Source organism: Watersipora subatra, chromosome 5 (assembly GCF_963576615.1).
Source record: "Watersipora subatra chromosome 5, tzWatSuba1.1, whole genome shotgun sequence".
NCBI classification, from domain to species: Eukaryota; Metazoa; Bryozoa; class Gymnolaemata; order Cheilostomatida; family Watersiporidae; genus Watersipora; species Watersipora subatra.
Window position 1 is genome coordinate 2,360,998 of NC_088712.1, and position 27,502 is coordinate 2,388,499.

The 27,502-nt window shown below is 40.6% G+C and overlaps 2 long non-coding RNA genes across 2 annotated transcripts in view; both read right to left on the reverse strand.

The window, feature by feature from the left end:
• Positions 1–347: 347 nt before the first annotated feature.
• Positions 348–27,502, reverse strand: part of LOC137396382 (uncharacterized) — a 130,075-nt gene continuing 102,920 nt past the window's right edge. The window contains exon 2 of the long non-coding RNA XR_010978548.1: positions 348–735. This is a non-coding gene — a long non-coding RNA (uncharacterized lncRNA). The remainder of the gene's footprint in view (positions 736–27,502) is intronic.
• Positions 8,621–20,326, reverse strand: LOC137396381 (uncharacterized). The gene is made up of 3 exons (XR_010978547.1): positions 20,240–20,326; positions 18,833–18,883; positions 8,621–8,721 (listed from the first exon to the last, which is right to left on the reverse strand). It is a non-coding gene; the product is annotated as an uncharacterized lncRNA (long non-coding RNA).

Here is a 27,502-nt window from a genome sequence, read left to right on the forward strand (position 1 = left end):
ATAATAGAGGGATCAAGTCACGTGACCATGACGATAGGCTTTTAACATCTAAGACGCGCCACATCTAATACAACGCGCCACATCTAATACATCGTGAGATCTGAATCTATCGACACGCTTCCATGAGTATCAGTCTGAGCGTCATATGTAACATATGTCACTCGTTTTGCAGAAGTTATCTTACTTTTTTTTTGCTAGATGCCCCAGACTATATTTCCCCCACCAACCCCCAAAATAGCCATGCCCAGGCTAGTGTGAACCTATCTTCAGCTATCACAGCGATGCAATATGCATCTAGCTGCTAGTTTTACAGTTTACACTGCTAATATTCACAATGTAGACAACGCTTTCCAGAACTGTTTGGGGGTCAGTTTATTACATACATAAAGACTGATGCATAAAATATAAAAATATTAACACCTCAGGCTATCCTTTGCCATTCAATGGCCGTGTTTTTTTAGAATGCAGTCTACTTTTAGCTTTAATAGACTTTACTAGAGTAGATATATTCTTGTTTGATTCTGAGTTTTTACTGTTTATCATTAGGCTGGTCTCCGGATCTATTTTTCGCTTTTTTGGTTTGTCAATCGACCGTTTGCTGTCACGTATACGACGTTGCTTTTCATCAATAATCGCTTGCATAGCCTTAGTTTTCCTGTAGTCTTGTGAAGAGGGGTCGATATTGTAAAGATGAGATGAGTACATAGCCCTGAATCTTTCATCCTTAACATCAATCTGAAATAGAGAGTTAACGATGGTATTTACTAATAAACAAAATTGTGGCTAATTGTGTACTAATAAACAACATGATGACGCACTCAGTCATAAAATTGGTTGTGAAATATAGAAATATAAAATATGTCAGTTTTCATGATTGCCTGAATAAATAACAAAGGATATAAGAACAATCTATCCATTATTTTCAGGAACTTTCAAATCTCAATACAACTAGACGTAATATTACTATCTACGAATAGACAACGATGTATGCTCTGGTGCTTCTGATAAGGTTGGGCATCTTCGTTAGTAACACCTGCCATTACTTGTCATAGTTTTAACTGGTGACTTCTATAATGAGTGATAGTAACTGCAGGTGTAATCTTTTAATAAACGATACAATAGACTGACAAACCAGATTATTCCTAACATTGTTTTAAAGATGTAGTTGCGTCAAAAATGAAATTAGGACCCATAAAAGGCTAAAACATCAGCTACAATTTGATGCCATTTTTGTCTTTGTAGACCAACCCTGTCCAGAGATATATGCGTTTGAATGAGGCCCTCTTTTAAAAAGCTCACGTTCCAGCGGGTGCCTATTTCGTGACGTCACAAGCTTGGTATCTGAAACGAAACCACGAGCGATAAATATGTGGTCGATTCGTTAGCCAATCATGCGTGCGAAATTTTTATATAGGCCGTAATAAATGTTATCACTCGTAAAACGCGTTGTCTGTGATCTCGAAGATTCTCATCATAGAGAATTCATTCTCATCGTTACTGATTCAACGCGTTTCAACAATTACTAAGTTATACATAGTTTTAAAATGGCTTCAAGTTCGAGCGACCGCTACTCAGAGTTTTCTGAGCAACTTTAAGTAAAATATTAGAGTAGACAGCCTATGGCCAAAGCTGACAGGCGTCAGCAGCGTTTTGCAGCAGAAGAAGACAGAATAGAGGTAAATTAACTTAGAGTCTTCTATACTTTAGTAAATGTAATATTTTTAGTCATAAATACATATACTAATTAATAAAATGATAATTCTTTGCTATCTCCAATCATCGTTTCATAGCTTATCTGCCGTTTTACCTAGCTATAATATTTTTTTCGAATTTTCTTTGGTAAATTAGAGTCATGATTACAAATTATTTTCACTCGTAGGAAGTGGGTAAAATCGATTGATCATTGCAAATCTTTAATTTCCAGAACCAAAGCTTCGAATCGTTGGCTTGGCGTACTTGTGCCTTTATTAAATGTTTATTCGTTTTTAAAATTACACTCGCAATCTATTCAACTCTCAATTTGGAAGCTGTCAATAGATACGCTTTAGAATGACATATCTATGAATGACATATTTATTGCATCTACTTTGTTTACATTTACTTGTTTTACTGATTACAGAATGTTTATGTCGTCCCACCAGCCGAAGAAGCTTTGTCAGTGTGGAAACTGCCATAAAGGAGAAAGCGAGACTTGAATGCGTGCTGGATGATGTTTTGTTTGAGTTTGTTGCAGTAGATGAATTTGTCTTATTGTATCAGCTAATACTATGTGAGTGGCCACGACTTGATGAATATTTTTAATAAAAGCTTTATGCCGAGATGAAAATATTTTTGCTTGTAAAAATTATATAATAAAATAATATTGTTGAAGATAATGCAAAACATGATTTGCAGAATATTGTAGTGAATCGGATATGGTATATGGGTGTCCGCAGAACTGGAGAATGTGAGTTCAAATCCAGTTTGCAGCAGACTTCTCATCCTTAAAACTCTATCCCTGTCTATATTCTTTTCAAAGAGGTGGCTTGCTTATTTCACTTATTTAGTATTCGGTAAGAATACTACTAGCAAGAAACTAGTACGTAGGTAATAGGCGACATAATGTGGGCGGGGCTTATGGGAGGCTGTATATCGTTTATATGGGTAGCTGCAGAACTGTGCTGATACAAAGACCGCGTTCTACATAAAGTGACTTGACAGAATTACCGTAGACCGGTAGAATTGGTAGTCGGTACCCAAATGTTTACACAACATTTGAAGAAAGTGAGTAGAACAAATTTTCAATTTTCGTTTTTTGTGGCCTTTTAAACATTCATAATAATGCATCTGTAGCAGGATTTAAAATTTTATTCTAGCCAACATGAGCAAATACAAAATAAGATATATGCCAATAGAGCCGCGTAAGACTAGAATTTTATCGAAAATACCCGATGTGAATACGAGAGATAGAGACAGGTTGCCAAACGCGTGACATCATTTTGGGCAAGTCTGGGCACGTTTTGGTGGCCTGAGCGTTTTTACGGCGATCAGATTTTTTCGGTTTTAATCTTCAAATATCTTGGCAATGCGATCGCGTAACACAACAAACAACATATCAACTGATAGAGAAAAAAAAATGCTTTCTTTTAAGATCAACTTAAAATTTGACGCAACTACATCTTTAAAGGAGTTGAAAATAAACCAACTGTAAACAATAGATGAGTTTCTAGCCTGTGACTTAAAGATGTGATTGCGTCAAATAGGTAGATTTGATGAAATTAAGACCAATAAAAAGCTAAAACATCAGCTAAAATTTGATGTCATTTTTGTCTTTATAGGCTAACCTTGTCCAAAGATATAAGCGTTTGAATGAGGCCATCTTTTAAAAATTCATTCGTGACGAGTGTTACATGTGAAAAGAGTCCACGAGTGATAAACATAACATCTCTTCTTTAGCCAATCATCAGCACAAAATGTTTATATAGGTCGTAATAAATGTTATCACTCGTAAAACGTGTTGTCTGCGATCTCGAAGTTATGCAATTTACTCCATTATTAGATCGGATTAACATTGATATTTACTAAAATAATTAACATCGTTATTTTAATGAATTACTCGGTCGACACAGTTTTTTGACGAAAAACAGAATTGTAAAAATGCAGCCAGTTCCTGCGAAGATGACTCTTGAGTTTTCTGAGCATCAAGTGGTTAAAGTTTGAAGCAGACAGCTTATAGTTAGAGCTGACAGGTGTCAGCCGCGTGATGCCGCAGAGGAAGATAGGAAAATGGAGGTAGATTTATCTTTTACTTTGAGTCTCATATAGATATACTGTTGTGTTTACATTCAGATTATATTTTTCCGTTCGAGACTAATGTAATTTCCAAATTGTGCGCGTGCGAGATACGGATGCACAGTGAGTTATTGACGGCTTCTTTTTAATCCATAGCATCTAGCGATACAATGGCTTAGATTGATGAATATACTAAAGGTAATAATTTTAGTACTCATGAATACATTTACTAATTAATAAAATTATAACTTTTTGCTATCACCAATCATCGTTTTATAAATTAATTATTGTTTCACCTAGCTATAATATTTGCTTCAAATTTTCTTTGGCAGTTTTAGCTAGGTAATTAGTTTTATGATTAGACTTTAGATGTTCACTTCTCGCTTGTAGAAAGTGAGGATAATCAATTGATCAATGCACATGTTAACTTCCAGAACCAAAGCTTCGAATCATTAGCTTGGCATACTTATGCTTTTGTTAAACATTTATTCATTTTTAAAATTGCACTCGCAATCTAACTTCCCATTTTATAGCTTTCAGTTGATACGCGTTAGAACGAAATTTTTATGAATGACATATATTTATTGTATTTGTTTTATTGATTACAGGATGTTTATGTGGTCCCATCAGCGAACAGCTTTGTCAGTGTGGAAACTGTCATAAATGGGAAAAAGAGACTTGAATGTGTGCTGCATAAACCATGATATGTTTTGTTATAGTTTGCTGCAGTAGTTTAATTTGTCCTATTGTATAAGCTGAAACTAAGTGAGTGGCCACGACTTGAATGAATATTTTTAATAAAAGCTTTATGCCGGGATGAAAACTTTTTGGATTGTAAAAATTATATAATAAAATAATATTGTTGAAGATAATGCAAAACATGATTCGCAGAACATTGAATACATCATTGCCCCGTTGACACCTGTGCTGAAACCTTGTCTGATAGATGGATTTATGAAGTGTAATCAGAGATGCATTGACAGGTACTTTTGCCTTTTCAAAGACGCAGCTTGCTTATTTTACTTAGTAACTAGTTTCCGGTGTGGGTAGCAACGGAACTGCGCCAATACAAAGACCTTCTTCTACTTCGTTTTCTTGACATAATTACAGTAAACCGGTAGAATTGGTAGTCGGTACTAAGATGTTTACACAGCATGTAGAGGAGGCTAATATGACAAGTTTTTAATTTCCTTATTTGAGGCATTTGAGACGTTCATAATAATGTATCTGTAGCTGGATTAGAAATTTTATTCTAGCCAACATGAGCAAATACAAAATAAAATATATGCCAATACAGTCACGTAAGACTAAACTTTTATCGCAATAGCCGATGGGAATACGAGAGATAGAGACAGGTTCTATCACATGTTACATCATTTTGGGCAAATCTGGGCATGTCTTTTCTGGCCTGAGCGCTTTGACCGCGATCAATTTTTTCTGATTTTAATCTTCAAATATCTTGACAATGAGATCGCCTAACACAACAAACAACATATCAACTGATAGACAAAAAATGCTTTCATTTAAAATCAACTAACATTTGATGCAATCACATCTTTAATATTAAGCATTCAGTCACAAAGCCAGGATTTTTCAAAGTGGATGGGTGCAAAAACCACATAAGCTGTGATTCAACTACAATGCTAGGATTTCTTGAAGAGTGTGAGTGAATAAACCATGTAGCCTTTCATCATTGGAGTGAATGAGTGAAAGAATTGTGATAGACAAATAAACAGAAAGACTGAACCAACAAGGATAGAGGGGCTAGAAGGAATGATAATATGTCTATAAAGTGGAACCTCGCTTCTCGAACATACTCCGTTCCAGAAAGTTCTTCAAAAACCGAGTTGTTCGAGATCTAAAGCAACTTTTTCCATTAGAATTATTATATGTGAATTTTTATCCGTTCTATGTCAAGAAAACAACTTCGGTAAGTTTTTTAACCTTTTACACTAGAAACGATACTCTATACTGCATACTATAAATGAAACGAGTAGATGTAGATTTTGTGGAATGTTATTAAAATATTTTTCATTTATGAAGATGAAAAAAGAAAACAAAAAGTAAACTTTCGTGTGTTTTGCTCTTAAAACATCAAAAACATAAGTTAAGATACAATACCAAAAATTGATAATGAAACAGCAAAAAATGCAACAGATTGGTTACATAAAAACTCGTGAAAAAAGAAAATATAAACAGCAGAGACATGTTCACTTCACATCTTTGAAAGAGAATCTTCCTCCGAAACAATTTAAGAAAACTCGACTGAAGAGGAGTTGTCTTTCTAGCAAATCTCTCCAGTAGACGAGACGGCGTCCCAGATGGTTTCCTAATTTTTGTAAAGAATTTATTAAGCCTAACTTGCTACTCCCTCTGTTTGAAAACCTTCAGAAAATTCCCATGCTGTTTCCGGAACAGTTTCGAGCGTTTAATTTCAATGCGCATGCTCTGGTTTGGTCGAGAACTGAATTTATGTTCGAGAACTGAGACGAAGGAATCTCAAAATGTTTGGTCAAAAACCGAATTGGTCGAGCACCGAAGCGTTCGAGAACCGAGGTTCTACTGTATATGATGATTTTAATAAAAACCTTGAAGTCATCTTCGAAATCCTTTAGCTCATTTCTCTTCAACTTCCTTTTCCTCTTGCTCTTTGTCATATTGTCGTACTCAGCAATCTCCTTCATGTTAAAATGCTTCTTTGAGAGGGTGTCTCCCCTGTCATTCATCACCATCAGATTAAGAGACTCCCCTTCTCCCTAATAACACTTACATCTTTCAATTACAAAGATTTCCCTTCTGACTCACAGACAGTGTTTAGAGATAACAAATATGCCAAGTGGTACTATCACCAACTTGACTATTAAAAATTAAGCGATTCTACGGTAGCGAGGGAATGCGATGAACAGATAAGTATGTCTCTAGGCAGTTAGATGTTTATGAACTGGTGAAGGCAATGTCAAAGAAATAGGTAACTCGATGGGTATACAGATAACTCTATGAGTTGCTGATCATGTAAAATGAGCTTGCTGATATGACTCACTTCTTTAGTTGCCTCATGAGTTAGGACTTCAGACTTAGCCTTAGGTCTCTTTTTTTTCTTTTCATGCTTGCTGGTGCGCACCTCTTTAATACCCTCATCCGATGCAACAAGTTCTGAGGCATTAAATCATTCTGGTAGTTCATCATCCGAGAAAGCCTTCAAATTGGTAAACATTTATCTGTCAGTTAATTTAGAACTACCAATATGGATCAAAAAGGGAACTGAAGACCCTAATGTTGTACTCTCCAAAGAAATATTGCAACTAAATGGGCAACGAATGCAAAAATTTACCTGCACATCCATTTCTTTGATCTTTTTTTGTTCTTTTAGCTGCTTTGCCTTTTCACGCTTTCGCTGTCGTTGTTTATCAAACGCTGACTCCAGCCCCTTTGCTTTTTCTGCCTTCGTTTTCTTTTTTACCAACCCTTCTGCAGTGTCTTTTAGACCTGAAACATTTTATTGACATACAAACACAAAAGCAAAGATAAAGGCATGGTAACTGTTGTACAACTTTTACACTTGTAGTGCTAATATAATAGTATTAATGGGGTGATAAATCTTCAATTGTTTCATATGACAAACCAGAAATGGAAGACTGCCAGAATTCATATAAATCTCATGCCTGTGAATTTGACTAGAGATACTCAAGTGCCCAATGAAGTATTTTCTAGATAAAATGGAAAAAAGCAAACAAGAGGATAGTAATTAGTGTGAGACATTCGCTTCCACTAAATAGGACATAAGTGTGTAGAGTTTCCTAATGTAAGTACGACGCTCCCCTACTTACGCACATTCGAGTTACGAGCGACGGTACACACGAACATATCTGCATGTATGTGCGCCGCTAATAAAGACGCTTGGCGTCGGTATTAACAGCGGAAAGAAACACTACTTGGAAGCACTACCCAGCATCCACCTACCTCTGCCCAGTTCGTTGCAGTGCACAAGTGCATGAACGCATCTCCAGTGTGCAAAGAACTTTTTTTATTTTTATCTTTAAATATCTCGTGCATCCATTATTCAATATGGTTGGTGAAAAGCGAAAGGCTTCTAGTGAGAGTGGTAGTGCAAAGAAGAGGCAAGCCATTTCATTTGAAACGAAAGTGTCAATAATAAAGAAACACGATGCGGCTGTGAAAATGGTGAGCGTTGCAAGTGCATACAACTTAAATCGTTCGACCGTTAAAAAAGAAGAAAACTGCAATCGTAGTTAGATTGCTTCTTTGGGCCAATTTCTAGTACATCCTCTAAAGAAGATGCTCATCAACACTCATCTTTTTCCTAGATTGAAGTTAAGGAAGAGGAAGTAACTTTTGAAACCCATTCCAGCGACGACGAAGACCCTCTCATGATATAAAATATGTAGTACAGTACCGTACGTATTCTCTCCATTTGATTAAATGTTTTTTCAGGACAAACCAATACAGGTTACTTATACAAGCCTTTAACATACTTATATAAACCTTCGATATACTTATATAGGCCTTAAACATAAATTATAATACAAAATATAGCACTGAAACAACTTACGAATGAATTCACCTTACGAACGATCGTTCGGAACGTAACTCATTCATAAGTTGGGGAGCGTTTGTACATCACAGCAACACTGACAGTTCAAAGAGATATTATGCAAGAACCTTATAGTGAACTATTATTACAGTATGCTAAAGAGTAAAAAAACAGGCAAACTAAGAAATGCATCAGAACACACTGCCAGACTTAACTGAGTCATCTCTGTTTTAGTTCAATACAGGTCTATGTACCTGCATCCTATGTGACCTCAAGGTCAACTGACCCATCACTGTCCTCCTTCATCGTCTTGACCCCTCCGAGTAAAAGAGCTCTGTACTTATCAATTGATCTCTCATCTTCCTCACCAGAACTTGAATCAGCCAGCTCGAGCAACTCTACACAAATATTGGATTGAGATGCTAGAGTGTTCCTACTTATTCAGCCTGCCCAGTACTAACACTACAACTAAATCACAATGAAATAAAGTTTTTTCTTTAGGTGATATAATGTAAACAGACTACACATTTTTTTCAAACAGAAATGTATGTACCAATGCTGACTAGCTCGCAATAACACAATTTTTTCTCCAATATATAATATGAAAATATAATGTTAACAGGCTAAAGTATTTTTCAAATATACCCTAGGACACCTATATTTTGCTAGTATTTAGTTTTGTGAGTAGCATACAGAGTAAAATTTTGCAGCTACTTGATATCGCAGCTCTGATGAGTGCAAAAATATGGTGATGTGAAAATAAATGCAAAGGAACAAACGTAATTAGATACCTCATGTCCAGTTTACAGGTAAGGGAAAAATTTTCAATCTGGGACTAGTTTGTATTTGTGAACCGCAGGTAAAAATGTGTAGATGAGATCGATAATGCAATTTGATTGCTTGCTGCCATTTGTTTCTTGGACTATCAATGACATTTAGGTCCCTGGCGCCGTGACTGAAGTGGTACCAATATTAAATCTCAAGTACTTATAGCATGCGGAGGCCATGGCTCAGTTTGATTTCACTTGTGGGTTGAGATGCTTTCATGTTTATTGAGAATTCTGGACTCCTGACATGGAAGATGTCTTGACAGTATGTTATCAACAATAGCAGAAGAGGAAGGCACTTACTCATTGACTTGTTTTGTTAAAAAAACGAATGGTGATTTGAATTTAAGTTTGAGAAGAAATTTGAGAATAAAGATTTGAGTTTAAATGTAATTGTGAAATAATTAGCAAGCAATAGCTAAATTAAATCTGTTTTCTTACGATTACAATAAAAGATGATTCAGTAATAATAGAAATAATACGAACTGAGAAAACAAAATAAAAATCCTGAATGTTGAATTACAATTCTTGCATAGAAGTGTGTGTATAAATAAAGGGTACTGTTCAAGCAGAAGCTACCGATCAAAACTTTGAATACGACAATACTGGTAACTCTAGGTACTGGTACAAATGTAAACATGAAATATACTGCCTTTGTCTGACTGAAAGGAGAGAGAATGTCGAGGCTCTTCCTACGGAGATAATGTGTAGCTATAGCTATACTAGCTATAGCATGGCATATAGCATGCATTATATAGCTATACTTGCAATAGCTGGACAAACACAACGTTACAAACTTTGAGGGAGTCATATTACAACTTGACTCTTTTGCAGGCATAGCGACATTATGCCTGCAAAAAAGTTGAGAGTTGCAATTTATTATCGTTTCGCGATACTGACGCCAATAGGCAGAGCGACTATTATGTCGCCAAGCGAACGTTTTTTATAAATTGATTTCTGGTTAGCTTATTGCCTTTTTATTTAATTTGTTTTACTAATAGAAAACTACAATATATTGGTCTCTGTTAACAACTAAAATATTAGCCATTTTGAAAAAAAAACGACCGTTTTGCAATACTAAACGAATGAAAAATGCGAAACCAAAACTTATTTAAATAAAATGGAGAACTTTGTTTGTAGCTTGTTTATGCTTCTGTTACTGCTTTCTGAATATTTTCCCAGAGTGCAAAAACTTTCTTTTACTGTTATGGCGTCCTCCAAAGGCTACAGGCGAAGCTATAGAAGAACAATAATAAGCGCATGATGTCAAAACTGTGGTGTAGGCCTCTGCGAGGGCAAAAGCACCAAAAATTACTACAGCTAGAGAAACACTTATATGAGAATTTGACTCATAAATGTTTATTTGTATTTACCTGTATAATAAAAACATAATACGCATATACAATACCATATAAAAAACGTATCAATTATTTTTTTTAAATCAATTTGCGAAAAATTAATCTGCCCAGCGGGTCTTAAATAGCCTAAAAAACTTGCCTGCGAAAAGGTTAAAGCACATAAATTACATAATTTCTTATCATATATTTCAATACATCAGACTCTTGGCTTTCGAATGAGCTATTGTTTGACATGGTGAGAAAGACATTAGTTGGTGTTTATAAGATTTCCCCAGAGCTCTACTGCAGAAATGTTTAATGGTATAAGCTCAAATAAATAATCAAATCATAAACCATCAAATAATAATTGACTCTCTATGAGATGATGACCATAAACAGGAACTTAATAGGAAAAGCATGAAGCAATATGTGGAGGCCAAAAGAATGTGCTATAAATGATGACAATGAAAAGGTGCTATTTGAAATTTGTGTTGGATCCTGCGACCAACACGTAGAGGCGACTAGGTCGGCTTACTCTACCGGTCTGCATTCACTCTTCACAGGGGCTGTGTAAGGGTTGCCCGTGACCAACACGCGGAGGCGACTAGGTCGACTTACGCCACCGGTCCACATCAACCACCTTACAACAGGAATTGCTCCCTGAGTGGTACTATACTAGTTCGACAAGGTCGACCTGAGGTCGACGGGGTCGACAGTGTTTCTGTGACTTTACTCTCAAAGTACAGTCCATAGACTGAGTCTTGGAGTAAAGTAAGTGCTCAGTGTGGTTCTGCTATTGCGCAAAGTAACAGAAGAGTGTGGGTCCAAATGCAAGGCATGTATTGAACAACGTAAATGAGCCGAGGCTCTGCCTTAAATACAGCTGAATATGTAAATAAGGTAGCAAAGGCCAGCCTCCTTTAGGGGCGTGGTTACATAAATGAAAAAGAGAATACAACTCCAAATGATATACAGAAAAAGGAGATGGCAACATACGTTTCCATCACACACGCCGCCCCTATAGACGACCATCGGCTATGTAAAACAAATTAAAAAGAAAAGAAAAATAGAATAATATGAGAGAACACCAACTAACTAAAACACACCAAAAAGAAAAGAAAAATAAAATAATATGAGAGAACACCAACTAACTAAAACATACCAAGAAAAATAGGGATAAACAATGTCTTTCGGTCACACCTTCTATGGGGTCGACATTCGGTTCGCCAGGTCTTCTAGACGGCGAGCCGTCCGTCTGAGATTGGAGGCCTCTTCCCGCAGGACGTCCACCGTGACTCGGGGTCAAATATTCCCCAGTCGGTTCTGGACGCTTCTGACCGTGGTTAGTTTCCTGGGAGCTGGGATCGGCCGTTCTACCTTGAGCGGACTACACCACTTTTTCTTCGGGGGAGAGGGAAAGGGCGCTTGGGGCCCTCTTCGCACAGGCGGCTTCGCTTTAACTGGTCCGTAGGGTGTGGGCTTCTCGAATGCCGGGGGGTTAGTCAGTTGGACCTTCTGGCTCCATGCGGGGTAACTAGTGCGGTCGACTTCATAAATAGTGATGCCCTTTCCGCCGTGAGCTTTTCGTGTCTCCGCATCTTTAATTCGTGACTGATGCTTCGAAAAAGTGTCTCTGGACGTGGAATTCCTCCCACATTTACAGAAAAATCGAGTGAAATGCTGAGCTATATGTATCCGGCGCCGTCGAGGGGAAGACAATAGCTGTTGACATAGTGGGCAGTTAACACCCTTTTCCCGGCATAATCTTGAGATTTTCTTGGCCGTCTCCTCAGAGATCCATTTTGTCGGCAGGTGGGGGTGTGGAGAGGAATCCTCCTTCAATGAGTCCGGCTCCGTGTCGTCCAGGGTCTCGTCAGGAGCTGGGTGGAGCTCCAGTGGAATGGTCACTTCGGATAATAAAGGCAAGGCTCCGATGATTGGCGAGGCCTTCTTTACTGTCTCTTTCGTTATTTCCATGTTTAGAGGAGGTGTAGATGTGTGCGCTTCGAGTTGACAGCAAGCAATGAGCGCGCTCTTTCTGGGGTCCAAGATGGCCGCCTTCCGCCCTTGACCTCTGATGGCTCCTCCTGATTGGACGGCGCTGGTATCATAGTCGGCCAAATACGTGGGAGGCCTTCTTATTCGTTGGGGCCGTGATGTATTCCCAGCCCCGGTGTTACTAGACTGGGCTCCTATATTTCCCGTGGTTCTTGCCTCCTCGGTCGTCAATCCGCCGCCAGGGTCGGGGTCAGCCCTCGAGTTAGGGTTGCGTTCCCCTGGAGAGACCAAGGAATCTTCGCCGGGAAACCGAAGTGCTTCCAATCTTCCCGGCGACTGGGGTATTGGTAACTCCGTTAGTCGGCTAGGCAGGAGTGGTTCTAGAATAACGGCATCCGGATTATTGTTTCCTCGTGAGACTCGTCTCCGGGGGTGACCTCTCATGTTAGGACGTCGGGCAGGCTCGACTTCAACTGGGGCTCGTCCTTGTTGCACCGGACTAGGGCGACAGAGTCTTAGCCTTCCTTCAGCTTGAGTGGATCGCTGTCCATACCTTTCTATTTCGTAAGTATGATTTTCGTGACTCCTTAGTACGCGATAGGGTCCCACATACTTGGCCGCTAATTTTGGATTTTCCCCTCTTCTCCGCCGCTTGCTTAGTAACCATACGAGGTCACCCTCATTGAATAGCGGAAACTCTCTCACATCGGTTGACACAATTTCCTTCTGTCAATCTCGGAGGAGAGTGTGGGCTTGCATCAACCGGTCGTGAACAGTCTGGACATACTCGTGTATGCTTGTAAATGATTCCAGCCTGTTTCCATACAGCAACTGGTCAGGAAGACGAAGCTCTCGACCCAACATCAAGTAATTGGGTGTTTCTTTAGTGGCGGAGTGCGGTAAACCTCGCAGCGTCCGCATGATTTGTGGCAGTAACTGATCCCAATCTTCCTGTCCTCTGCCCAGTAAGAGGGCTCGTAGGGAGTCACCCAGTACACGATTATTTCTTTCAACCACACCATTCCCTTCGGGGTGGTACGGAGTGGTCCTAGATTTATCGACTCCCCACAAGTCACATAGCCCTTGGAATAAAGAGGACTCGAATTGGCTCCCCTGGTCGGTGTGGATAATTTCGGGCAGACCGAAGTAGCTAAATATTTTCTCGTCCAGGACCTGAGCTACCGTTGGGGCTGTAGCGTCGGGGATGGCTAAAGCATCTGACCACCGAGTGAAATGGTCAGTGAGCACCAACACCCAGCTATTTCCTCGAGGGGTCTGAGGTAGGGGTCCCACTAAGTCTACGGCTAGGCGTTGCCATGGCCTCCCGGCGTACAGCCGTTGCCTGTTCCCGGAGGTCCGGCCTTTTCCCGTCTTGGCCCTCTGGCAAACTTCACAAGAGAGAACTGCCCTCCGGATATCTCCAGCCATGCCCGGCCAGTACCAGTCCAATTGGACGCGTTTCAAGGTCCTCTCCATGCCGCAGTGCGTTTGTTCGTGGGCTTTCCACAGGATTTCCTGTCTCAGCGTTTGCGGGCATATCACCACCACCCTTTCTCGCCCATTCTGAGTGAGATGAAGGGTCAATACACCTGACTCGTCGAGCTGGAGCTGGTGGAACATCCGGGCCAATCGCTGCAGCTCGGGGCTGCCTACTTGCAGCACGGCCTCTTCTATTCTCTTCCGGTTCCTGACGGCCTGGTAAATTATCCCTAGGTCGGTGGCGGGTCTCTGTTGTAATGCCCGTACTTCATCTAGCGAAGTCTGCACCACTGTCAACCGTTCTGGGACCTTTGGGACCGTGCTTTCACCAGCTCCCTCAACGATTCCGGTTTCACCTGCCATCTTGATGGCTCGTAACCGAGGGTCTTGAAGCCTTCTGGGAGGGTCGTCCAACACTCCTGGTGACCCCGCACCGCCTGGCAGCCGTACTGGGACTGAACTGGCTGGTGTGGGAATCGGGAGGCCGGGCCCTGAGGCATGTCCGCTGCTGGGTAGTCGAGGCCATTCATCTTCATCCAACTGGCGGATGTTGGGGCTGGGTGTTCCTGTACCTCTTGGTGGTTGTACCGGAACCTGGTCCACTGGCACAGCAGTTTCCCAATTTGTTCCTGAGGTTACTAGAGAGTCACACACTTGTGACCTCGTTGGCCCCTGATCCCGCTTCTCAATGGCAGCACACTGCCGGCAGTCGATGCACTGTCGTCGACTCAATCCATCGGCGTTACCGTGCTTATCGCCTTTTCGATGGATAATTCGGTACTTGTGCTCAGCCAGGCTCTCCAGCCACCGGGCCACCTGGCAAGAGGGTTCCTTCCTCCGGTGCAACCAAACCAAGGAGGCATGATCGGTCCGGATTGTAAATTCTCTGCCATATAGGTAGGGCCGGAAATGCCGGACAGCCAGCACAACTGCCAGCAGCTCTCTTCTAGTTACGCAGTAATTGTGTTCGGCGGAGGAGAGGGTCTTGCTATAGTAGGCTATGGGTCGCTCCTTGCCTTGCTGGACCTGGGATAACACAGCCTCGGTCCCTACGTTACTAGCGTCGGTATCTAGCACGTAGGGCAAGGAGGGATCGGGATATGCCAGTACTGGAGCGTGTGTCAGTGACCATTTGAGCCTAAGGAAAGCTTCCTGTTCCTCTTCCTCCCACTTCCAGGGGACCCCTTCGCTTGTCAACAAGGTGAGAGGTTTGGCGATCGAGGTACGTATCGGTGGTAGTACCCAGTGGTACCCAAGTATGACCTTAACTGCGTCACATCCTGGGGTGCTGCCCATCCACTGATGGCCTGAATCTTCTCAGGGTCGGTAGCCACTCCAGTGTCGCTGACTATGTGGCCCAGGTACTTGACTTGGGTCTGGAACAGACTGCATTTAGAGGGCTTTAGTTTCAGCCCGGCCTGTCTCAATCGCTCCAACACTTCTGCCAGCCTAGTGACATGACTAGAGAAGTCTGCTGACATGACGATGATGTCGTCCAGGTACAACAGCAAGGTTTTCCAGTGTAGCCCTTGGAGGACGCGCTCCATTAGCCGCTGGAAGGTAGCCGGGGCGGAGGTCAGTCCAAAGGGGAGCACCTTCCACCTCCATAACCCACTGCGTGTGGCGAACGCTGACCGTTCCTGGGCCTCGGCGGAGAGGGGTACCTGCCAGTATCCGCTCATCATGTCCAAGGTACTGAAAAACCTGCTGCCGGACAAGGCGTCCAAACTCTCGTCAATCCGGGGGAGGGGGTAGGCGTCCTGGCGAGTGACACTATTAAGTTTTCTATAGTCTACACACAATCGCCATGCCCCGTCCTTCTTCCTCACCAAGACCACCGGAGAGCTCCAGGCCCCGTGAGCGGGCTCAATCATGCCTTGTTTCTCCAGGGCCGAAACCAGTCGTTCGATTTCGGCTTCTTTCTCGTGTCCTACTCGATATGGGTGTTGACGGATGGGTTGTGCCTCTGGAAGGAGGGGGATCTCGTGTTGTACCAGGGTGGTACGCCCCACGTCCTCGCTTCCTTGGCTAAATACATCCGCATAACGGACCAAAAGGTCTTCCATCCTTCGGTACTCGGTAGGGGACGAGCAATGTGGTGCCGCCTGTTTGAGCAAGTCCAGCATGTGGGGAGGTACGTTGGAAACAGAAGGGGGAGGTTCCTTAGAAATCTCGGCTTCTCCCTTCGCTGTCCAGGGGATCCCTATTTCGTCCGGCCCGACTCCAGTGTATTGTCCCACGACCGTTCCTGCCGTCACGCTGACGGGATGGTCGGTGGGATTCATGCAGCGGATGGCCACTCTCCCCTTCTCACCGGGTTGATGTAGGCTGGCGGCCACCATATAACCGTTTCTTATTCCCTCGATTAACCCGACTGGTTGATAGGATGAGGACGTGAGACGTCCGGCAACCAGGACCTCGGTTCGAGGGGGAAGCGTTGTGGCTCGCATTATTTGAACTCCACTTGTCAGAGGTCGACCCTCTCGGTCAGTGCAAGTCAACTTCTGTCCATTTAACACCAACGTGGGTTGCTGAAAGTTCATCTCACAGTGGTGGTCGACCAAGAAGGGCATGCCCAGGATGGCGTCCTCCTTCAAGGCACACACCACGAGAGATACAGTAACCTGGACACTCCTGACTCTGACCGGGAGAGTGATGAGTCCGTGAAACTGCAGCCGGGTACCATCTGCCATCCGTCCATGGTCTTCCCGAACCTCTAATTGGCTTTTGACATCCTTGGGTAAGCGCTCATAGACATGTCGTCCCAACAGATTAGAGGTGCATCCGGTGTCCACGAGAAACTGGACGGGCTGACCTCCGATGCGACCTGGCAAGAAATAGCTGCTATTATGCGGCTTCCATGATTCGTCTCCGTGAGTTCGTCTGGCTTTGCTCATTCTCTGGGGGCCTTTTTTGGAAGGCCGAGACGGCTTTGGCCAGACGTACGTTTCTTCCTTGGCTTCTGAGGGTGGGAGACCTGCACACTCAGGTAAGGGTTGATACTGGTTATGCAAGGGGACCGGTGGCGAGCAGGGGGGGAGCCTGTGTCGCCTAGTCCGTCGTGGCCGTTGCCGCTGGCCTTGCAGGGGTATATTCGATCCACAGTCAGTACTTCTCCCTACTGCTGTGGATGGGAACCGTTTCCCGACCTCGTGGCTTGAGGTGGTCGTCCTTGGGAGACTTGAGGGCACCGGCGTTGGGTGTGCCCAGTCTGGCCGCAACCCCAACAATTCGGTCCCCTTTTCTCCACTCCCCGTTGTCCCAACAGATTTCCTTCCCTTAGTCCATCCGCTAATCCTTTTATAGCCATCAGGACGCCATTCAGGGTGGCTGATGGGGGATCCGAGTGAACGGGGGCGACTGTAGCAGGGGTAGCCTCCTCCTCCTCCACTGTCATTATTATGGGTCGGGCACCAGGCCGAGGAAGAGTGGGCTGAATTTGCAGGAACTCATTCCCTGCCTGCACTGCTTCCTCCAAGCTCTGGGCCTTCATTGCCAAAAGATGGCGTTGGAGGGGCGTGTTTCCCAGGGTCAGGGAAAACGCATCCATGGCCATACTGGATTGGTAGGAGTCTGGAAGGTCAGCGTAGGCTATCTTCACCAGATGCTCCATTTCTGTTGCGTGTTCTTGGAGGCTCGTCTTTGGTTCCCTCTTGAGGTGGAGCCTACTCTTAGCCTCTCTCGGGGAGAGCCCGTACTTTGTGCGTAAAGCCGAGAAGATGGAAGCAGGCGAGTCTCCTCGACTACAGCTTCTGGCTCCCTCCTTCAATGTCTCACGCAGGTGGAGGAGAGTGGCCTTCTCACTCCACTCATTAGCTTCCGCAACCTCCTCGAACTGGGAGATGAACAACTCTACATCTTCACTCCCATCGAACTTCGGTGGCTTGAAGCTAGCGTCCTTCTTAGGTATTTGTAAGGCTCTAGTAATAGCCTCTGTCAGTTGACCAATCTGGTCGACATGGTGTAACTCTGCCTCAGCCAGATCTCTGGTAGCACTCCGTCGGCTGCTTGGCATGGTTACAAGGGTTATCTTAGAAGTCCGTGGTCAAATCCCACTGCTGCCACCAGTGTGTTGGATCCTGCGACCAACACGTAGAGGCGACTAGGTCGGCTTACTCTACCGGTCTGCATTCACTCTTCACAGGGGCTGTGTAAGGGTTGCCCGTGACCAACACGCGGAGGCGACTAGGTCGACTTACACCACCGGTCCACATCAACCACCTTACAACAGGAATTGCTCCCTGAGTGGTACTATACTAGTTCGACAAGGTCGACCTGAGGTTGACGGGGTCGACAGTGTTTCTGTGACTTTACTCTTAAAGTACAGTCCATAGACTGAGTCTTGGAGTAAAGTAAGTGCTCAATGTGGTTCTGCTATTGCGCAAAGTAACAGAAGAGTGTGGGTCCAAATGCAAGGCATGTATTGAACAACGTAAATGAGCCGAGGCTCTGCCTTAAATACAGCTGAATATGTAAATAAGGTAGCAAAGGCCAGCCTCCTTTAGGGGCGTGGTTACATAAATGAAAAAGAGAATACAACTCCAAATGATATACAGAAAAAGGAGATGGCAACATACGTTTCCATCACAAATTGTAACCCTGAAAGTAGCTACATGAAATCAAGGTCGGATAAGCATGGAATGAAACTTGTGTAATGAAGCGCTACCAATATATAGAAATGTTTGATGCAGCATGCAAAGAGGGGACCAGATGGTAGACACACATAGTGAAGGTGCTAAAAGATACAATACAGTTTTAATGTCACCTTAAAAACAAACAGCTCTTCATGAGTAAATCACCCTACAGGAAATAGACATTTCAATATCTCATTGTTACAAAGTATACAGATATTCGAAATATGATGGTACCTGATCGTTCTTTAGCTTTTGCACAAGGTTTCCCAGTCTCCTCTTCTTTGTCTACGCAACATATATAATAGATTAGTAACAAGATTGCTATTACATGCTGTCACATGCCAAACAATTTGTTATTAAGAAAGCACAATCAGAGAAACTTAAACCATAACTGCTACGAACAGGTTTCATTGTTTGTTCCATAGGTAAATCAAAAACGCTGAATCCAATTTTGTACTCAAAATAAAGACTGGTCAACTAACTTTCAAAGTCATGTTTGTTTGTGAAGGCTTTTTTACAGCGATTCAATATCAGTGTCGTAACCGGCACAACAAGCCTCGCCAATAAATGTTTGACATAACCTCACGTTTTTGGGATGGAAGTTGGAGATGTTTAGTCTGATTTAGAATTATAGAGATGGGCGTCTTAAAATACATTATTTTCAAAATTCGGCCTTCAAAATAATTTCATTATTTTTATGAAGATAAGCTAGATAAGCTACCGTACTTTTCCGTCTATAAACCTCACCTCTATATGAGCCGCAGCTGCTTTATTTAAAAAAAAGGATAATAAAACAATACATAGGTCGCACCTTTGTATAGGCTGCAACACTCAGAACAGTGCTTTTTAACAAGGCAACAACTTTCCTGTTTAGAACGGAAAAGTACCTAACAGCACTGTTTCGTATTAACCAACGTTTTTTAACCTAGTGCCTAACGGAACAGTAAGTTAGGCATCATTTCGTGTTTTCTTCCACCGCTAAAGGCGCACTAACCTGAGATTCTGATTAATGTGCCCTAGCAATGAAAGGAAAAACTACAGATTAGCCGCACCCTTACATAACCCGCATGGCTCAAATCATCAGAAACAAGTAGCGGCTAATAGTCCGAAAGGTACGGTAATTAACATTGCTTGTAGCTTGCTACAGGATGTTTGATAGGCTGAACGCCAAAGAAATGAGCTCAAAAAGCGCGATAACTATGCTAGCTTGTGATAAAATCTGCGCTTGCGTAATTGTATAAACAAGTCTCATGTTAGCGACTCACTTAGTGTTTTCATAGTTGAGTGCAAAAAAATTGCGGTTGTATCTAATTGGAAAGAAAATGTTGCTGGTCAGAATATTTATTTGTTAGTAAATTAAATGATAGTAACCTGCCATGTTGTGGCCGGGCCACGAATTTATTTCTGACGTTTTATACACTTGCATATAATTATTCTTATATACCAGTATATTTTGTATATTGTGTCCGTCTTTATATAAAACCATATTATGTTTTATACTCGCATATAATTACTCTTACATTTATTTTGCATATTGTGACTTTTTCTATTATGTGTCTTACATCTAATACTATGTTAGTTTGGTTGTAACTAAGCCAACGTGTTAGCGACTCTACTAAACATTATTATATGGTTTCCTACCTGATTCTATTATATGATCCAGGGAAGATATATGTGTTTATAAGGAGCCCTCTCGCTAGGATAAAAGAGTAGTCACAGCTCCAGAAGTAATGTAAATTCCTTCGGAATAAAACAAACAAAAAACCGTTATCACTCTTAAAATTTATGTAACATTTCTTCAGATCTAGATTGTGCCTGAGGATAGGCCGGCAAAATCATTTACAATATATTAAACAATACAAAGGAACCACATCAGGATCAACACCTCGGTTGCATTTTATTTGAAGATTACATGTTTTAACTCAGTTAATCGGGTATTTGTATTAATCGCGTTAATCTTTTAATTAAAGCGATCAATGTGCAGCTCTAGTTCAAACCAATTCGAAAACCATAAAGTTTTGATAAATACAACCAACAATTATGAAATATCGCTACACAAGGCCGAACCAAGCAGTGGTATCAACATCATTCCAGTTATTTCCTATTCTACTGTCCGGTGACTCCACTGATACCATTATATTTCTACCTAACTTGTAAGCCATCAGATAATGGATAGCGATATGCTTGTTCTGTCATTTACTACTTTATGATGGTAAGTCGATAATGTGAATATTGTAACTGCTAATATTATGTTGTCCAATCAAACCTGGACTTCAGTTAAGTATGATCAAAGCCATTCAGTTCCACATTTTTAAACTTTGGCTGATTATTCTAACTGAAACTTTTGATGTTGAAAGTTTCTCTTATGCATATTTGACCTTGACCTACCCAAACCTCCTACCTAAATCAGAGGCCAGATAGTCATCCATGTCAAGCTGTTCAAGATCATCCGCTTGGTATTTCTTGTTAAGAACTTTACTTCTGTCAGGCCCATTCTCATCCCAAGTGCGCCTTAGCTGTAACATATTGTGCACTCTTTCAGTCTGAGCAAAACAATGATAAACCCCGAATAGAGTGGGTGACTTGAGAGTTATCAGCTCCAACCATCAATTTGCATGAACACATTGCATGTGAAATGACGCAATAGGCAAAAGAAAATTTGTCAACTCAGACATTCCCAATTATTATCTGACACAAATGGAATGAAAATATGCAAGTTCTCAGCCTATGCGATATCATCATTATCATATTCAGTCAAACGCAGTTGAATCAATAGAAATTAATTCAGCAGTGATTTAATGGCATTTCTGGTGAACTACAACTCAAATAAAGTAACATCATGAAAGCTAATAAGGCGCATATTTTTTACTTTACTAGGGAGTGCCAATATGCTTTCCCCATGGCCCAATCTTAACATATCAGGTTTAAACAGTGAAAAGGGTAATCTCACTTATAGATGCTGATCAGGTGAAACACAGCGCCGAAGGTCAGGGTGGTGGACTATTGGTTGGACAAAATTTCAAATTAATAACGCAAGGGTGCGCTTACCAGTGATTGGCCAACAGCGGGGTTGATGAAGAGTTTAGGCTCACAATTATCTGGCACATGATCAGCAGAGTTAATCAACTCATCTTCATAAAACTCCATTCTTTCTGAAACAAAGTAAAGTTTCGTTCTGCAAATTAAGTAATTATGCGAATAGGCTGATTGTGAAAACACTGCTTGATAAGATAACTCCCAATGAAGTAAACTTGAGAAAACTATACAAAAACCGCTAAATGATTAATAGTGCTGATGTTACAAAAGACCTAAGGTCAGGCTGTGGGCATATCGCAAATTTATTCCTTGCTGCCACACTAGTCATAGATACGGGCAGGGAGAGTCAAACTCTGGGATAGCGTAATAGTATATTTAGATCAAGTGAGCTGGTGCTGTCACAGGTTCTCTAGCATCACTTTCTTCTGGTCTACAAGGGATGAAACTTGGAACATAAATCTGATGTTTGAAATCATGCAACATTTCATAACTTAAAAAGGTTAGTGGACAGAGGACTAACACAGCCATACAAGAGACTAACTAGAAATGAGGAAAGGTTACTATCATAGTCATACAAATGACAAGCTAGAAATGCAGACAGAAGACTAACGTAGTCATAAAACAAACCAACTAGGAATGAGGAAAGAGAACTAACCTATTCATACAACAAACCAACTAGCAATAAGGAAAGATTACTACCATAGTAATACACCTGACAAGCTACAATGAAGAAAGATTGCTATCATATTCATACAAGTAACAAGCTAGAAGTGAAGAGAAAAGACTAGCGTAGCCATACAAAAGAGCACCTAGAAATATGGAGAGAAGACTTAATTAATCAAATAACAGACCAGCTAGAAATGAAGAAATATCACTATCAAAGTCATACAATTGACAAGCTAGAAATGAGCAGAGAAAACTAACATAGTTATACAACTGACCAGCTAGAAAGGAGAACAGATGACTAACAGTCATACAACGGACTTGCTATAAATGAGGAAGGAGAACTAACTTATTCATACAACAAACCGACTAAAAATGAGAAAAGATTCCTATCATAGTAATACACCTGACAAGCTACAATTATGGAGAGAGAACTAACATAGTCATATAACAAACCAGCAACAAACGAAGGAGAACCAACCTATCCATATAACAGACCAGCTAAAAATGACGAAAGATTGCTATCATAGTCATACAACTGAGAAGCTAGAAATGAAGAAAGATTACTATCATATTCATACAACTAACAAGCTATAAATGAGGAGAGAAGACTAGCATAGCCATACAAAAGGCCACCTAGAAATATGGAGAGAGGACTTACGTATTCATATAACAGACCAGCTAGAAATATGGAGAGAGTGCTAACATAATCATATAACAGACCAGCTAGAAATGAAGAAATATTACTATCAAAGTCATACAATTGACAAGCTAGAAATGAGCAGAGAAAACTAACATAGTTATACAACTGACCAGCTAGAAAGGGGAACAGATGACTAACATAGTCATACAACGGACTTGCTAAAAATGAGGAAGGAGAACTAACTTATTCATACAACAAACCAACTAAAAATGAGGAAAGATTCCTATCATAGTAATACACCTGACAAGCTACAATTATGGAGAGAGAAATAACCTAGTCCTATAACAGACCATCTAGAATTGAGAGACGGCTAACATGGTTATATTGTTGTTCAAACCAACTAGAAAGGAGGACAGTTGACTAACATAGTCATACCACACTCGAAGTAGAAATGATGAGAAAGGACTAAAATAACCATGAAACAAACCAGCAAAAAACGCGGAGAGAACCCTAAATTAATCATACTACAAACAAGCTAAAAATGAGGAAGGGGAACTAAAATATCCATACAACAAACCAACTAAACTTAAACAAAGAAAAAACTGAACAACTAACAGACCAACTAGAAATGAGGAGAGATTACTAACATTGTCATACAATAGACCAGCTAGAAATGAGCAGAGAAGAATAACATTGTTATACAACTGACCAGCTAGAAAGGAGGACAGAGAACTAATATAGTCAGACAACGGACCTGCTAAAAAGGAGGACATATAACTAACATAGTCATACAACGGACTTGCTGGAAATGAAGAATGAGAACTAACCTATCCATACAACAAACCAACTAAACATATACAAATAAACCACTAACAGACCAGCTAGAAATCAGGAAGGAAAACTAACCTATCCATTCAACAAACCAACTAAAAATGTGGAAAGATTACTATCATAGCAATACACCTGACAAACTACAATTATGAAGATAAGACTAGCATAGTCATATAACAGACCAGGTAAAAATGAAGAAGGAGTAACCTATCCATACAACAATCCAACCAGTCATGTGGAAATATTACGATCATAGTTAGAGAAATGACAAGCTAGAAATATGGAGAGAGGAATAACATAGTCATATAACTGAAAAGCTAGAAATGAGGACAGACGATTAACATAGCCATATAACAGGCCAGCTAAAAATGAGGAAAGATTGCAATCATAGTCATACAACTGACAAGCTACATGCAGAATTGGGGAAAGAGGACTAACATAGTCATATAACAGATTAGCTAGAAATGAGGACATAGCACTAACAAAGTCATATAACAGACCAACTAGAAATGAGGAGAGATTCCTAACATCGTCATACAATAGACCAGCTAGAAATGAGCAGAGAAGACTAAGATAGTTATACAACTGACCAGCTAGAAAGGAGGACAGATGACTAACAAAGTCATACATCACTCGAACTAGAAATGATGAGAAAGGACTGATATAACGATGAAACAAACCAGCAAGAACCGCGGAGAGAACCCTAATATAATCATACTACAAACCAGCTAAAAATGACGAATGAGAACTAACCTATCCATACAACAAACCAACAAAACATAAACAAATAAATAGCTAAAACACTAACAGACCAACTGAAAATGAGGAGAGATTACTAACATAGTCATACAATAGACCAGCTAGAAAGGAACAGAGAAGACTAACATAAATATACAACTGACCAGCTAGAAGTGGGGAAAGAGAACTAACATAGTCATATAACAGACTAGCTAGAAATGAGGACATAGACCTAAAAAAGTCATATAACCGACCAACTAGAAATGAGGAGAGATTACTAACATCGTCATACAATAGACCAGCTAGAAATGAGCGGAGAATACTATCATAGTTATACAACTGACCAGCTAGACAGGAGAACAGATGACTAACATAGTCATACAATGGACTTGCTGGAAATGAAGAATGAGAACTAACCTATCCATACAAAAAACCAACTAAACATAAACAAATAAAAAACAGACCAACTAGAAATGAGAAGAGAAGACTAACATAGTTATACAAGTGACAAGCTAGAAATGAGGACAGATGACCAACATAGTCATACACCACTCGAACTAGAAATGATGAGAAAGGACTGATAAAATCATGAAACAAACCAGCAAGAAACGCGGAAAGAACCCTAACATAATCATACTACAGACTTGCTAGAAATGAGGAAGGAAAACGAACCTATCCATCCAACAAACCAACTAAACATAAAAAAAAACAACTAAACAACTAACAGACCAACGAGAAAGGAGGAGAGATTACTAACATAGTCATACAGCTGACAAGCTACAATTATGGAGAGAGGACTCACATAGTCATATAACAGACCAGCTGAAATGAAGCTAGAAATATGGAGAGAGTACTAACATAGTCAAATAACAGGCCATCTAGAAATGTGAGACGGCTAACATAGTGATAGTATTGTTCAAACCAACTAGAAATGATGACAGCTAACTAACATGGTCATACACCACTCGAACTAGAAATGATGAGAAAGAACAGACATAATCATGAAACAAACCAGCGAAAAACGCGGAGAAAACCCTAATGTAATCACACTACAGACCAGCTAGAAATGAGGAAGGAAAAAAAGCCTATCCATCCAACAAACCAACTAAACATATAAGACAAACAACTAACAGACCAACTAGAAATAAGGAGAGATTACTAACATAGTTATACAAGTGATAAGCTGGAAATGAGGACAGAGAACCACCATAGTCATACAACAGACTTGCTAGAAATGAGAAATGAGAACTAACCTATCCATACAACAAACCAACTAGTCATGTGGAAATGTTTTGATCATAGTCAGACAACTGACAAGCTAGAAATATAGAGAGGACAAACATAGTCATATAACTGGAAAGCTAGACATGAGAACAGACGACTAATGTAGCCATATAACAAACCAGCTAAAAATGAGGAAAGGTTGCAATCATAGTCATACAACTGACAAGCTACATGTAGAAGTGGGGAGAGAGGACTAACATAGTCACAGACTAGCTAAAAATGAGGACATAGCACTAACAAAGTCATATAACAGACCAGCTAGAAATTAGGAGAGATTACTAACATAGTCCAACAATGGACCAGCTAGAAATGAGCAGAGAAGACTAACATGGTTATACAACTGACCAGCTAGAAACGAGGACATATGGCTAACATAGTCACATAACAAACCAACTAGAAATGAGGAAGGAGAACTAACCTATCCATACAACAAACCGACTGAAAACGAGGAAATATTACTATCATAGTAATACACCTGACAAGCTACAATTATGGAAAGAGAACTAACATAGTCATATAACAGACCCGCTAGAAATGAGCAGAGGAGACTAAGATAGTTATACAACTGACCAGCTAGAAAGGAGGACAGATGACTAACAAAGTCATACATCACTCGAACTAAAAATGATGAGAAAGAACTGACATAATCATGAAACAAACCAGCAAGAAACGCGGAGAGAACCCTAATATATTCATACTACAGACTAGCTAGAAATGAGGAAGGAAAACAAACCTATCCATCCAACAAACCAACTAAACATAAAAAATAAACAACTAAACAACTAACAGACCAACAAGAAATGAGGGAAGATTACTAACATAGTCATAAAGCTGACAAGCTACAATTATGGAGAAAGGACTCACATAGTCATATAACAGATCAGCTATAAATGAAAGAGAAGTAATTGATCCATACAACAAACCAACTAGTCATGTGCAAACATTACGATCATAGGAAAACAACTGACCAGCTAGAAATGAGGAAAGATTCCTATCATAGTAATACACCTGATGAGCTACAATTATGGAGAGAGAACTAACATAGTCATATAACAGACTAGCAACAAACGAAGGAGAACAAACCTATCCATATAACAGACCAACTAAAAATGACAAAAGATGGCTATCATAGTCATACAACTGAGAAGCTAGAAATGAGGAGAGAAGACTAGCATAGCCATACAAAAGAGAACCTAGAAATATGGCGAGGACTTACATAATCATATAACAGACCAGCTAGAAATGACAAAAGATTACTATTATAGCTATACAATTGACCAGCTAGTAATGCGGATAGAGGACTAACTTAGTCATTTAACAGGACAACTAAAAATGACGAGAGCATACTAACATAGTCATACAACCTGCACGCTACAAACGATGAGAGGAGACTCCCATAGTCAAATAACAGTCTGGCTGAAATTATGGAGAGAGGACCAACATAGTCATATAGCAGATCATCCAGAAATGCGAGACGGCTAACATAGTTATATTATTGTTAAACCAACTAGAAATGATAACAGTTGACTAACATAGTCATACACCACTAGAACTAGAAATGATGAAAAAAGGACTGACATAATCATGCAACAAACCAGCGAGAAATGCGGAGAGAACCCTAATACAATCATACTACAAAACAGCTACAAATGAGGGAGGAGAACTAACCTATCCATACAACAAGCCAACTAAACATAAACAAATAAACA